Source organism: Ambystoma mexicanum, chromosome 1q (genome assembly GCF_040938575.1).
Source record: "Ambystoma mexicanum isolate Mex_15411 chromosome 1q, UKY_AmexF1_1, whole genome shotgun sequence".
NCBI classification, from domain to species: domain Eukaryota; kingdom Metazoa; phylum Chordata; class Amphibia; order Caudata; family Ambystomatidae; genus Ambystoma; species Ambystoma mexicanum.
The window spans coordinates 135,642,002-135,656,243 of NC_090922.1; the positions used below are offsets into that span (position 1 = coordinate 135,642,002).

At 46.7% G+C, this 14,242-nt stretch overlaps 1 protein-coding gene across 1 annotated transcript in view; it reads right to left on the minus strand.

Annotated features, from left to right (window-relative positions):
• KCNG4 (potassium voltage-gated channel modifier subfamily G member 4) overlaps nt 1-14,242 on the minus strand; it is a 227,297-nt gene that overhangs the window by 131,699 nt on the left and 81,356 nt on the right. The window lies entirely within an intron of this gene.

Here is a 14,242-nt window from a genome sequence, read left to right on the forward strand (position 1 = left end):
CTAGGACCGGGAAGCTACGACCACCAGATCTCTGGAGGTTGAAATGCGGGGTAGCAAGACAGTTGGTTTGAGCACTTCTGAGTGGTCTCGTGGTAGTATGTGGTGTAAATCTAATGGCTAGGTAGCTAGGGGCTTGGTTAGCGAGGCTTTTGTGTGTGAGCACAAGTGCTTTGAGAGAGATTCTTTGGGAGACTGAAAGCCAGCAAAGACTCCGTCTGGTGTCAGAAATATGGAGGTTCTTGGGCAAATTGAGAGCCGCTCTGATGGCGTTGTTTTGGATGATTTGTGGTTTTTTGATGTTGCATTGGTTAGTGCCCAGGTATAGGGCATTACAATAATCAATTTTGGAAAAAACCAAAGTCCTGGCTAGTGTAGTGCAGTTGGCTGGAGATAGGAAAGGACCGCAGGCTGTGATAAACTTGCACGTGTATGAGGCAGCCGATGATACCGCATTAGTTTGCCTAGCTAATGAAAGAGTGGAGTCAATGTAGATTCCAAGGGTTTTAGTATCTTTAGCCACTTTAATGGTGTTACCGTCAATGGTGAAAGATTTAAACGATGCGTCTAGTTTGCTGAGTCTTTGGTGGGAACCAAGGATGAGAAGCTCAGTCTTTTCATCATTGAAGCACAGTCCGTGCTGGCCCATCCAGGCCCGAAGGAATTGGTAAATGGCGTTGATGGCTAACGAGTCGGCTTTGTGGTCGCCTGTGATAGGAATAAGTATCTGGGTGTCATCGGCGTAATTAGTATAGATGACACCCAGATAATCCAAAATATCGAAAAGGGGTTTTGTAAACACATTGTAGAGTGTCGGGGACACGCATTATCCTTGGAGGACTCCACAAGTGACCAGCGAGGGGTCGGCGGTAGGGGAGAAAACCCTCATGGACCTGCTAGCAAGGAACAAAGTAATCCAGGCTGTGGCTTTGTCCGAGAAGTGGGTTGCAGTTTTGAGGTGGCGGCATAGGATTTGGTGATTTACTAAATCAAATGCCGCAGAAAGGTCTAGTAGGCGTAGGAGAGCCAGTTTACCCTTGTCTTTTAGGTCTTCAATTTGGGTTTTGAGATCTAGTAGAGCGGTTTCTGTTCCATATTGAGGACGGAAGCCAGATTCCCTCAGTCCCAGAAATGTATTGGTTTCCAAGTAATCTTGGATGATCGGTCTGTAATTGGTGGGTATATTAGCATCCAAAGTGGGTTTTTTGAGGAGAGGAATAACCCAGGCATCCTTGAGGTTATCCGGGACAATCTCCGAGCTGAATGAGGAGTTTATAAGTGTGGTGATAAAGGGCGCAAGGTTATGCAAGGCCTCTTTGATGATGGGGGAAGGGCATGAGTCTCCCTGACAATGGGAAGGTTTAAGGCTATTGATAATATGTTCAACTTTGATGATGGATAGGGGAACGAAGCAGAATGGTTTCACAGGTACGGTGTTGGCGTTAGTGATAACCTGGGATGTTTTGTGGTACAGGCTGTCCTGTAGGCTAATTTATTTGTCGTTGATTTTGGTTTGGAGGTTGGCAATTTTTCCAAGGAGGGCCTTTTGGATGTTCACACACCAGGTGCTGTCTTTGGGACAAGTGTCAGGTGGAGTGGCAGGGGATTCCAGCTCCTTTAAAATTCTGAATAGGTCCTTAGTATTAGATTGGGCTGTTTCAATACATTTGATGTACGTCTCTTTTTTGGCCAGGAGTATGGCTTCTTTGTCATTTAGAGTAGCTAAGGCAGTACACGCTTTGTTAGCTTCCGTTGGATTGCTTTTCCAGCATGCCTCGAGGGTCCTTTTTTCCTTGCGGTGAGTTCTCAGCTGTGGTGTGAACCACGAGTTGAGGTGAGCCCGGGGTTTGGGTTTTCTGAGTTTGGCAGGTGTAATGATATCGAGAGCTGATTGTACGTGTCTACCAAGACTGTAGGATCAGAGCAAGAGGATGCGAGATCATTGAGAGCAGGGAGGATGAGTGGAAGTAGTTTAGCACAGGTTATGTTGCGCTTATTTCTTGTAGTGGTGGCAGGTGCAATATCTGTATTAGTGTGGATGAGTCTAGATGGGATGCTGAATATAATTAGGTGGTGGTCTGCCCAGGCACAAGGTTGATTGAAATTGATGATAATGTCGCAGTTTAGGTTAGCTATCCAGTCGAGAATCTTAACTTTAGAATGCGTAGGCGAGGTGACATGTTGTGAGAAACCAGCGTTAAGTAGTAGGCTGTTGATATCATGGGCGGGGCATCATTAGGGTCTAGGTAGCCTAGGTTGAAGTCCCCTAATACAATGATTAGCTTTCATGCCACTCACAGTACGTTGTGCCGTTTCTTTTCCTGTAGTAAATGGTTCTAAGAGATTTTGGTGGATTGGTATGGGTTGTGTGACACATCTAATTATATCATCACTGAATCTCTGGAGGGAAGCTTCTCTCCTGTGGCCAAATAAAGGCAGAAGCTGCCTGACTCTGACCCTGGGGATGGCCATCTGCAGGAGGACCACATGGGGGAAGACAAACTCCAGAAAGGCAGCAAAGTATTCAACCAAAATAACCCTTTAGTTGCAATTTCTAATAACACTGATGTGCCTTTAACACATGTCTGCATGGCTTATTGTGATGCTGATAAAGAATTCCCAAGTTTCCATGACCAACAACCTCACTTAACTACACCTCGTTTTTAACACTGAGATGAGGAAGAGGGATGCCACGATCAGGATGACCAGAAGCGGTAAACAAATACTGCATTCTAGTCTTTGGAAATAGTTAATTGAAGCTGGGAAGTTTGAAAGAGGTACAGCTGACTCAAAGCAGAGAGAGAAACAGCTGAGAGTAAGGCAGCTGAATGTGAGGCAGGGACCGAAGTTGTTTGTAACTTGTTCTGGCACTGGTCAAAACGTGGGGGTCGAGCAGATGGAGAAATGCATCACAGAGACTGTCCTGAACGGCGTGAAAGGGAACCAAGCCGAAGGCTTGGAACACTTTGTGACTGAGGGCCACAGGGGCTGCCCAGCATGAAGGAAGGCAAGGCAAAAGCACCCCGGCTGACAGGAAACACACAATGCCAACAAACTGAAAGGGAAGATGAAGGAGGAACGCAAGAAGCGCCAACACCACCCGGTAAGCGCAGGGAGAGTGAATGGGTTACTGGGCGAGGGATTAGCAGGGGAGGGTGAGAGGGAAGGAGGTAGAGAAAAGAAGAGTTTCGAGAAGTTTCCAGAACATAAGGAGGTCTGGCTCAAGTTTGAGAGCGGCACAGAGGCTATTCCAAAGGGAGGCGCCGGCAGCCATGAAATTAGACCCGCCCACACTCTCTGGTTGGAGACGTGTTTGATCAGCAGAGAGTTTGAGATAGAAGTGTGGGGGGGGTCTCAAGCATGGAGGTATTTGGGGAGAGTTCGAAATAGCGGGGGGGGGGGTCCCAGTCCCAAAAAAGCCTTGTGGATCATGCAGAGTCTTGAATTTGATCCTTGCTGCCACCGGGAGCCAGTGGAGAGATTTTAGGGCTAGAGAGATGCGGGGCTTCATGCCAAGGATAAGTCTCAGAGCCCTATTCTGGATTAGTTGAAGGGGGCAGAGGGAGGAAACAGGAGGATTGAGAAAGAGGCTGTTGCAGTTGTTCAGCCTGGAGAGGACCAGTCTTTTAGAGACATTGAGCCTCTGAGGAAAGGTAAGGAAAGGAAGAATGCCTCTGAGGGGGTGAAGCTGAAAATGGGCCTTCTTGGCTAAAGGAGGGCGAGGAGTCGAAGATGACTCCAAGATTTCTTGCCTCACTGGAGGATGAGGGTAGAAGGCCCAAGGAGGGTGGCCAGGGGGTAGGAGGGAAACGGGGCACAGGTGTCCCAATCAGAAGGATCTCAGTCTTACTGGCCTTAAGACAGTGGTCATTAGCAGTACACCATGCCTGAATAGCAGTCAAACATTCGGGAATGAGAGGGGAGGAGGAGGTAGTAGAAGGCAGTTTGAAGGAAAGCTGTGTGTCATCAGCATAGCACTGGAAATGAAGAGAGAAGGAAGAGATCAGGTGGGCAAGAGGGGTGATATAAGTACGAACAATAGTAAGAAAGGGTCAGTGACCCAAATCTGGGAAAGAGAAAGGAATACAGATACGGATAGTGTTGTGAAAGGGTTGGCGACCAAATACCTGGAAATAGAGACTAAGACAATTGCAAACAGTGTTAAGAAAGGGGCGGTGGCCCATTGATTGACAAAAGGAGTTGATATCCTCCCTTTTGAGCTGCATTTAGTGCTTTTTTTGGAAATTCGAATTTAGCTATGCTTTTAAATCAGTGCATCCTCCATTTTGTGCTGTATTTCGTGCACCAATCGGAAATTCGAATTTAGGTGTGTTTTTAAATCTGGACATCCTCCTTTTTGTGCTGAATTTAGTGCTTTCTTGGGAAATTCGAATTTAGCTGTGCTTTTAAATCTGTGCATCCTCCATTGTGTGCTGTATTTAGTTAAATCTGTGCACTGATTGTCTTCCATTGCACACCACTTCCTCCTGTGCCTGCCTGGCTGCTAAGCCACTTGGTGAGTTTTTGTGCATTGTGCAGCTCCCCTGTTATCTCTCGCTCTCCTCCACTACTCCCATGGTACTCTCTATCTCTCCTATCTATTCTATCTACCTTTCTATCACCGATCCTACATCTCTCACAATGTCTGGAAGGATAAAGCTGAACAAAGCTCTCCTGGCTCTAATCCAGGCCTACCTATTGCTGACACCTATGTCAATGCCACTTCGGGCAGACTATTACGGACATCCTCTTCTCTGTCCCCTCTCCTGACCTAGGGACCCCCCCAACTGGTATCCACTCTCTCCCTTTCTCCTCCTTATCCATAAATGGTGGTACTAGGTGGGAAGTTATCCTAGCATTCTTCTCATCCTCTAGGTGTATCATTAATTTCTATAACAGCAGCACTAACAAGGTCAAAGGTTCTCAACCTACTCTTCTCCTTCTCGACTGGTGCCTGCCATCTCTCATAAACCTCCTCCCTTCTCCTGCCAGTCCTTCTTCCTCTCCTCTCACCTCTCCAACACCATCAATGGGAGAACTATGCCCCTGTACCCCCCTCCCTCGGAAAACCTTCAAAGGTGGCAACTAGCTTCACTTCGGTAATCTGAATGCTCGCTCTGCTGTCAAACACTCCTCTGACATCTGTTTCCTCCTGGATTAGACGTCCTTGCTCTTCCCGAAACATGGTTCAATGCCTGCTTTGTCACTGCTCTTGACACTCTTCTTCCTGAGAGCTACAAAATCCTCAGGCCTGGAGGTGAAGTGGCCCTGATTTTCCCTGAGTGGGTCCCTCCTGCCTCCCTCATACCTAGTCACTCCTACTCCTCTTTTGAATGCCTCATCTGTAGGCTTGGGACTCACATACTCTCTCATCCTTGCCACTATCTACAGGCCCCCTAGCCCTATCTCTCTCTACCCCACTGAATGGGTTGACCTTGCCTCCTGCCTCTCCACCTCTTCTTCCAAACTCCTCCTCCTTGGAGTCTTCAACATCCACCTCAACTCCCTTGAATTAGCCACCTCTCAGTTCCATGTCCTTTTTGACTCCCTCTCACTCTCTATTCTTCCTTCTGGCTGACCCACTCTGCTGGTCACACCCTGGATGCCCTCATCTCTGGTCACCACCCCCTCTCCTGGTCTGCCGACTCTCTCCTCTCCTCCCGCCTGGTGCTCCTTGGCCCTCTAGTCGAGCTACCTCCACCACTGCTAGCCTCCTTCGCCATCATCCGAACTATGATGCATGTATCAGTCGCTGCTTTAGCCTCCATATTCATCCCCCTCCTACCACCCCTTCTGACTCCCCCTCTGATTCTGTCCTTGCTAACCTGCACCTCTCCACTTCTAACACCCTTGATATCCTTGCCCCTTTCATGAGGATCAGCCTAAAACCTGCCTCCAAGAACAACTGCTACGACTCCGATCTAGCATCTCTGAAATGCAAGTGCAGAGTTGCTGAATGGAAGTGGCAGACCTTGGGCTTACCCTCTGAAAAACTGGCCTGCCGTCTGCTCCAAAGGCAATATCCCTTCTCTATCCGCTCCAAGAAGCCTGCCCACATCCAAGCCTGCCCACATCCAAGCCTGCATCTCTGGAGCCACTAACAACATGGCCAAACTTCGAAAAATCTGCAAGGAACTCGCTAAACCAGCTGCAGTCTTCACCTCTCTCCTTTCTTCCCACGTTCTCTGCACTGCTTTGGCCTCCCATTTCATATAAAAAAACTCAGGACATCTTGTCCTCACTCTCCTTCAGTCCCATCTCTACTGCCCCTGCCTGCTCCCATGCCTCTTCTAGCTCCTCTACTTCGACCCCCTCCCTCTGCTCCCTCCTGCCCATAGCACCGGATGAGGTCTCTTAAGTGGTCGCTCTATGAAGGTCGCCTTCAAACAGAAGTTCCCCTGCTTCTCCAGAACCATTAAGGACAACATCACCTCTCTCGCCACAGCTCTTTCTGATTTCTGTAACCATTCCTTCACCACTGGCTCTTTCCCCTATCCCTCAAGTGCTCCCTTGTGACCCTCTCTTGAAAAAGCTGTCTGCTGACCCCTCCTGCCTGGCTAACTATCGCCCTGTTTCCACTAACGCCTTCCTGGGCAAACTTTTGGAGAAACTGGCCCTCCCCAACTGATCCTCCAGACTGATCTTGTTTTTTGCCTTCATGACCATCAATCTGGATTCCGGGCATCCAGGAGCACGGAATCTGCTGTCCTGAACACCCGTGAAACCATGCTTGCAAATCTCGACTCCAACTCTCCTGCTGTTCTCATTCTCCTTGATCTCTCCTCTGGCTTTGATACGGTCAACCATACCATTGGGCTGCAAGACTTATCCTTGCCCTCAAGCCCAGGGACCGTATCTCTCCAGCCCTGAAATCTCTCCAATGGCTCCCGGTGGCTGCAAGAATCAAATTCAAGACACTCTGCATCATCCACTAGGCCTTCTGGGGCCTGGGACCACACTATCTCCAACTTTCCCTCCCTAAATACCCACCTGCTAGAGACCTACACTCCTCCAACTCTAACTCTCAGACTGTCAAATGCTTCTACAAGGAGAGAGTGGGGGACAGGTCTCTCTTTGGCTGGTGCCCCCCTTTGGAACAGCCTCCCTGCTCCTGACAGACTTGAGCCGGACCTCCTCAAGTTCTGGAAGCTGCTCAAAACTCTGCTGTTCTCTATCTATTTCCCTACTAATTACTGCAAAGCCACTGTGACTGGTGAGCTGATCCTCATGAGTGTCACAGGATTTCAGGCCCTTCTTCCCAGTTGATACTGTAAGGATATTTGGGGTGTTACAGCACAGAGTACAGCACTACTGCACAGGTAGCATTTTTATGCAGCACCACTACATGGGTGTGGTGCATTGCTATATGTGTTTTCCTGGATGAAAGAAAAAGTGAGTGGAGAATGGAAAAGCCCTGGCAGAATAGTGACCAGGTAAACAGTGAGTCTGGGACACACACTCAAATGCAAGAGGAACTGTTGCAATTGAAAGGATATACAATTCCCTGGCAGGAGAGTAAACCAGCCATTGTGCGGGTCTGGGATCTGCACCTAAGAAGCAGAGTTATAATATCCTGACAGGAAAGTAAACCTGGAGTGAGAAGAGGAAGTAAATCAGAAACCATTGGACAGTAAGAATGAATATTAAAGCGCAGAGCCATTCCCTTTTTAAGGATCTGTAATAATGTTGTATAAATACCCTGGCAGGAGAGTATACTAGGGTTATAAAGAGGACAAGTGAATGGAAAGGGGAGGCCATACCCCTTTGCTAGATTGATGGAAATACAGAGTGTGAATACAGAGTGTGAGGAACGGTGTGGTTAAACAAGACTTGAGGGAAGGATCATTCCCTGGAATAACTGTGAAGTATATTAAGATGCAAAATTCTGAAAGCAAAAAGAGAAAAGGGAGAGACATATTATCTTTAAATTTGTGGAAGTGTGACAAGTGGAAACATTGAAGGGAGAAGGTGTTCCTCTTGAAATTGGGAAGTGAAACATTATATAAGGAATGGGACGGAAGGGGAAAGGCCCTTTTTCCAGTGGAATAGTAATTGACATTTTTCTGGAAGTACCAGACAGACAGTGAAAGACCAGAAGAAACATAGGCGAAGGAAGAAGCCTTCCTCATGTGGAACTTTTACTTCTTTGCTTTTCTGTACCTTTGGAACTTTATGTTTAGAACTTTGAAAGAAAGCATTAAGTGCATAGCTTACAGAAATCCCCTTGTCCACATTATATTGGGTTTAGAGTGTAAAGGTCAGTTTAGGGTTTTCAGAAACAGGACTGAGGACGCTTTGGTTTACATTCCTGACACAGACGTTCATTGGTTTTGTTGAGGCACGGAAACCCCTCATAGACTTGGGGACAGGTAGGATTTTGCCAACCCTTCTTATTTGAACAATAAAGGTCATACTTTAGACTAAAACGTATTACTCTGTCAGAGTCTTAATCTTGATCCCTTACAGTTGTTTCTCAGATGTTGCAACATGTTATTTTAAGTTGTGTCATTTGGCATTTGTATAGCGCATAATGCCAATGGTATGGCCTCAAAGCGCTTAGGGTGAACGCCCTGGGAGGACCATAGTCCAAGGTATGAGAATTGATAAGAGGATTCTAGAATGTGTGTGTGCATTTAGCCAGTATGAAGTTGGGTAGGGGCGGCTAATTCCCCGCTAGCGACCCATGGAGATCTGGCTAGTGGATGGGTGCTATGATAGGCTCTCGGGAGAGTATGCGAGTCAAGGAGACTGATTATGTGCACCAGCTGGACGCGTTTTATCATGGGACTCAGATGCATTTTAGTGGCAGAGGTAAAGTGCCTTGTGAGTTTCAGTAGAGAATGATTACAGATGTATGCAGTTCGGTGGCCATGCCCTGAGAGGGATATGGCTGAGTTCCATTGAGATCAGGTGCTTTACGTATCAGAGAGTCATGGTGCTATATAGTTGCAATGAGGGTATCATACGGATCAGCTGGAGTCTTTCCTGTGCATGGTAGGTACTGTCCTGTTGTCTCCTCAAGTGACTAATCAGTGCCCCACCTGCCTTTCTAGGGTTGATCGTTCACCCGGGAGGTGGACCAGGTTAGTCAAGAAGCTGAAGGGAAGAGCCAGGTCTTGAGTGCCTTCCGGAAGGCGAGGTGATTTTCTAAATGGCGGATGCTGAATGGTATAGACTTCCAGATGGTGGAAGCTTGGACAGAGAAAGGGGATCCCTCCATTCTGGTCGATTTAGCAACTGGGATGAGAAGCAGAGCTATGCCTGAATTCAGTTTTCTGGTGGGCCAGATATTCTGGACCAGTGTGGTGCAGAGCATGGTGTGTGATGCACATAGCCTTGAAGGTGGATCATTGTCTGATCGGCAGCCAGTAAAGGACATGAAGGGTGGGTGCAAAGTGTGCTCTGGGGCCTAGTGCAAGAAGAAGCCTTGCTGCAGTGTTTTGAACTTGTTGGAGTTTCCTAAATTGTGATGCAGGGGCACCCAGGTACAAGGTGTTAGCACAATTTCGGCGAGAGAGGACGATGGCTGTGATCATGGTGACTCTGTGTGGGAAGGTCAGGTATGGGAGGATTCACCAGAGAATGCATTGGTATATATAGCAGGTTTATGACACCGAGTTGATGTTCTGTGATAATGTGAGATCTGAATCCATGGGCTAAACAATACCAGCAGTATGTGAGAAAGCAAACTGTTTCACGGAAGACAGCACAGTTCTATAAAGTGAGCTATAATGATCGGCCCAGGATGGTTGCAATGCCTGGATATGAGGCTGAACACTTTGGTGCGCCACTCTTGTATTTGACTACGTAATGACCACTCCTGACTAACACTTATGCTCTTCATTGGATGACAGTTTTTACAACCCACATTTGCAGGAACCAGGGTCTAGGCCTCAACCGTATTCAAGCTATATAACTTTTTATGAGTGGTGTTAGCCGGTGTAGGTACATTGTTTTGTAGCACAATAGGTGTTACTATAACAAAAGTATATGTACACTTAAGCATATCAACAACACAAAAATAGGAATGGTTGAGTCGGCCTTGCTGGAATTTGGTCCTGTGATCCTGCATATAAACATACATTTCTGTAACACGTGCTTAACACACTGAGCTATCTTCTGAACAATTGTGCCACTCAAATTTATCAAAATGCATTTAAACTTTCATTATCATGTGTGTGAGAATGCAACGGGGGTTGTATAATAGTGAATGGACGGACTCTGTGTAATATAGGGGACACAGAAAGCATTACATGATTAATTGATCGGAGCAGAATGTAACATAAAACATCCTTGCATGTGTTTTTTTTATGTTTTTAAAAAAATGGGCACTGACTTCTTTTTTCCACTTATTAGTATTAGGATATTTATTGAGTGCAGACCTATCCTCGGGATGCAATGGAGCACTTTACATTTCATAGCGGGAAGGACATGGTGTAGGGGGGTTTGATTAAGGACAAAAGATGCAGAGCAAGACATAATTTTAAAAACAATATTTAAGCAACAGCATGCGCACAGCAGCTGGGAAACACACGTACAAATAAAATGTGCAATGTATTTTTGTATTCAGTTATTTATACATTTATAAAGCGCACTAAACCCAAAGGCATCTAGGTGCTGGTTACCCATAAGACAGCAAAAAAACAGTGTACAGGAAGAAGTCAAGTCAGCTGATAAGGCAGCCAGTTAGTTGAAAAGTCAAGTTTTTAGATTTTTTGTGAAAGCACAGGAGGATGGTTCTTATCGAAATTGAGAGTGGCAAGGAGTTCCAGAGTCTGAGGGTGGTAACAGGGAAGTTAGAGCCACCTGCTCTGGTACTTTTGAATCTCAGGACGGTGAGTTTGTGGCTGTTGGCTGAGCATCTATGTCTAACTTTTTCTAGCTTGGAAAGCCTTTGTGAGAAGTAGGGAGGTGCAGAATTAGTGAGGCGTCAATGGCAAGAACTTTACATTTTATGCAATCTCAGACTGGAACCAGTGAGCATTTCTTCTGGAGGCAGTGAAATAATACCGTATCGGCAGATCTAGGGCAGCGGGAGTGCATTGTTCTGTATGACTTGCAGTTTGTTAAGTTTCGTTCTGTAGTGCCAGCAAGGAGAGCGTTACAATAGTTACGTACAATAGTCACGTTTGGAGCCGAAAATGGAGTGTGCGATGGTGAGGCGGTTGCTAGTAGAGAGGAAAGGTTTGTTGGCGTTCAGGAGTTTTATGGTGTGCCTGGCTGAGGAGGTAATGGCATTAACATGTTGCAACATGTTAAAGGTGGCATTGAGGTAGACCCGCAACGTTTTTGTGATGGGGTATACTGGAATTGTGATGCCATCTAGCCAGAAGGACTGGATGCCGACGAACAAAATCTCAGTTTTGTCATCCTTTGGGCAAAGCCAATGGGATGCCATCCAAGCATGGATGGTTTCATATATATCATTGAGATTGGTGGTGTCCTCTTCATAGGAGCTGGTGAGGGATGAGGATTTGAGTATCGTCTGCATAGTTTGTGCAGGAGATACCTATTGAGTCAAGGTGGTCGAAAGAGTGGTCTTGTGTAAATGTTATAGAGGGTAGGGGAGATGCAACATCCTTGTGGTACCTTGCAGGAGACTAGGGTTGGGGGGGCAGTTTAGTTGCCGGCATAGACTCGGGGTGATCTGTCTGCCAGAAAAGAGGCAATCCTTTTCTGGGCTTTGGGGGAGAAGTTAGCAGCAGAGGTGAGATGTTGGCAGAGAGTTTGATGGTCGGCCAGATCAATTGCGGCAGAAAGGTCAAGCAGGAGGAGGAGGACGAGTTTGCCAGAGTCTCTGAGGTCACTGAGCTGGTTTGCTAGGTCCAGTAGGGCAGATTCTGTTCCATGGTGAGGTTGTAATCCAGATTGGTGGAATTGAGGATGTGGTGTTGCTCAAGGTAGGTTTGGATTTGGAGGTATGCAGCTTGATCGAGGATTTTTAGAAGGAATGCTACTGCGGTGATGAGTGATAGTTGGTTGGGCTCGATGGGGCAAGTGAACGTTTTTCAAGAAGGGGTGAGATCACTGGTGTAATGGGGGCCCCTGCAGCCCCCGTGGTGTGGGGGGCTCATCCTGTTCATATCCAGCAGCGGGGTGCAGTGGCAGTGGGGGGAGGCGCCCTCAGCAGGACTTGCAGGGGAGGGCCTGACATTTTGTGTTACGCCACTGGGTGAGATCCAGGCTTCTTTAAGTGTGAATGGGATGGAACAGGATGCATAGGACTTGTTGATAATGACAGTAATAAGTGGTGTGAAGGCTTCTTCACAATCCTTGATGGATGGGCTGGGCAGATGTCACCTTTGCATTGAGATGATTTGAGCCCTTTGATGTGATGTCAGCTTCTGATATTGGGTGGAAGTTGAAATGTGGGAATGAGGATGGAAGAGGGGGGATGTTGGATCGAGTGCTGGGTCTTGGCATGGATGGTACATTGTTTGGCAAGTATCTTGTCTTGAAGTGAGGGAATTTTGTCTAGGAGGGCATCTTTATGTTTGCCACACCAGGCTTGATCTATAATGACATTGGATGGTGGGGTTGTTGGGGTCTGTAGTTCACACCCAATTGCAAAGAGTTTGCAGCAATTAAAGTTGGCGCTGGTGATTCTGGTGTTGTAGCTAGAGGTTTTGGCAGTGTGTATTGCTTGTTTGTGTTCCATAGCAATGATGGAGAAGCTTGTTTTGGTAGTGATGGTTGAGTTTTTCCACCATTCAGCCACAATAGCTCATTTTCTTGCTTGGATGATTGCAAGATCAGGGGTGAATCAAGAGTTATTTTGTGTCGGTGGTTTGGATTTACGCTTCTTGAGGAGTGCAAGGGTGCTGACAGTTTGGGAATCAATGTTATTGTAAGTGTTGACTAGAGTTGTAGGATGAGTTGCTGTGAAGGTTGGTGAGGCATAATTTACAAGTAAAGGGAGAAGACGTTCTTTAGTAAGATTTTGTGTGCAGCATGAAAAAGTAGTAGGGAGAGGGGGTGGGGCGTGAGAATGCTGGTTAAATATAGGGATAGAGAAGGCAATAATGTTGTTGCCTGACCAAGGAGAGGGCATGTTGCAGTTGAAGTCAACAAGCCAATCCAGAGTGTGACCTAGAATGTGTCAAGAGGGTAAGTAAATGCTGTGTGACACCTAGGCTGTGCAAGGTGTTGGCTAAGGAATTTGTGTTCTTTTGTTAGTAAAGTTGTTGAGACCTAGGTTAAGGTCACCAGGCAATAGGAGTTTGGAAGTGGGTTTAAGGTTAGAGGTGAATAGATATCCTCTTTGAATGTGATAATGGGGCTGTGTGGGCAATAGAGGAGGTGAAGTGATATGGTAGAGGAGTGGGTGATAAAGAGAGTTTCATCAACAGAAGGTCACAGTTGGGGGTAGGGATTGAATTGATGGCTCTGATTGGGATGAAGTCTAAATATGATTGTGATGCTGCCACCTTTACTTGTTAGTCTTTCACTGTGGAGAATGGCTTAGCCTGCAGGTAAAGCGATAGATAAGGCAAGTCCAGAGGCTGCATGCAACCAAGTTTCAGTAATGGCAAGGATGTTGAGGTTGTTGGCTTTAATGAAGTCATGAATGCCAAGGGCATACGGTGGGAGGAATCTAGCATTATCAAGGTACAGTTTAGTGGAGGAGATCATAAACTATTTTGAGGAGAATACAGGTAGCGTGGACTCAGCGAGCATGCTATGAGAAGCTTTCAAAGTGGTGATGCGGGGCGTAGCCATAGCAAAATCTAAAAGCCTGCAAGGGGGGATCCTGGCTGATCTACATGAAGCAGAAAGGAAATAAAACAGGAAGGCTTTTGGCATGGTTATACAAGAGCGAGATCCCCAGGCCCACCATTAGGACAATTACAAGAGAAGATGGCAGTGTAGCTGACACCCAGGAGGGAGTTAATCAGGAGTTTGCAAATTATTACAGGGAACTATACGGGGATGAGGAGAGAAGCAGCTATGAAGAAGTAGTAGTAACGCTAGAAGACATAGGTCTGCCTACAATAAGTGCTGAAGAAAGAGAGGAACTGGATGCACTGATCACCTTGGAGAAGTTAGAAAAAGTGGTGGGACAGCTACCTACTAGTAAGACCCCAGGGGCGGCCGGGTTTCCAAGTGAGTTTTATAAAGTGTATAAAGCAGAGGTACTCCCCCGATGTTGGATATGCTAAACAAAGTGTTTGAAATGGGACGGCTGCCAGAGTCACTTAGAGAAGCGATTATAATACCGCTTCCCAAAACCTAATAAGCCTGAGCA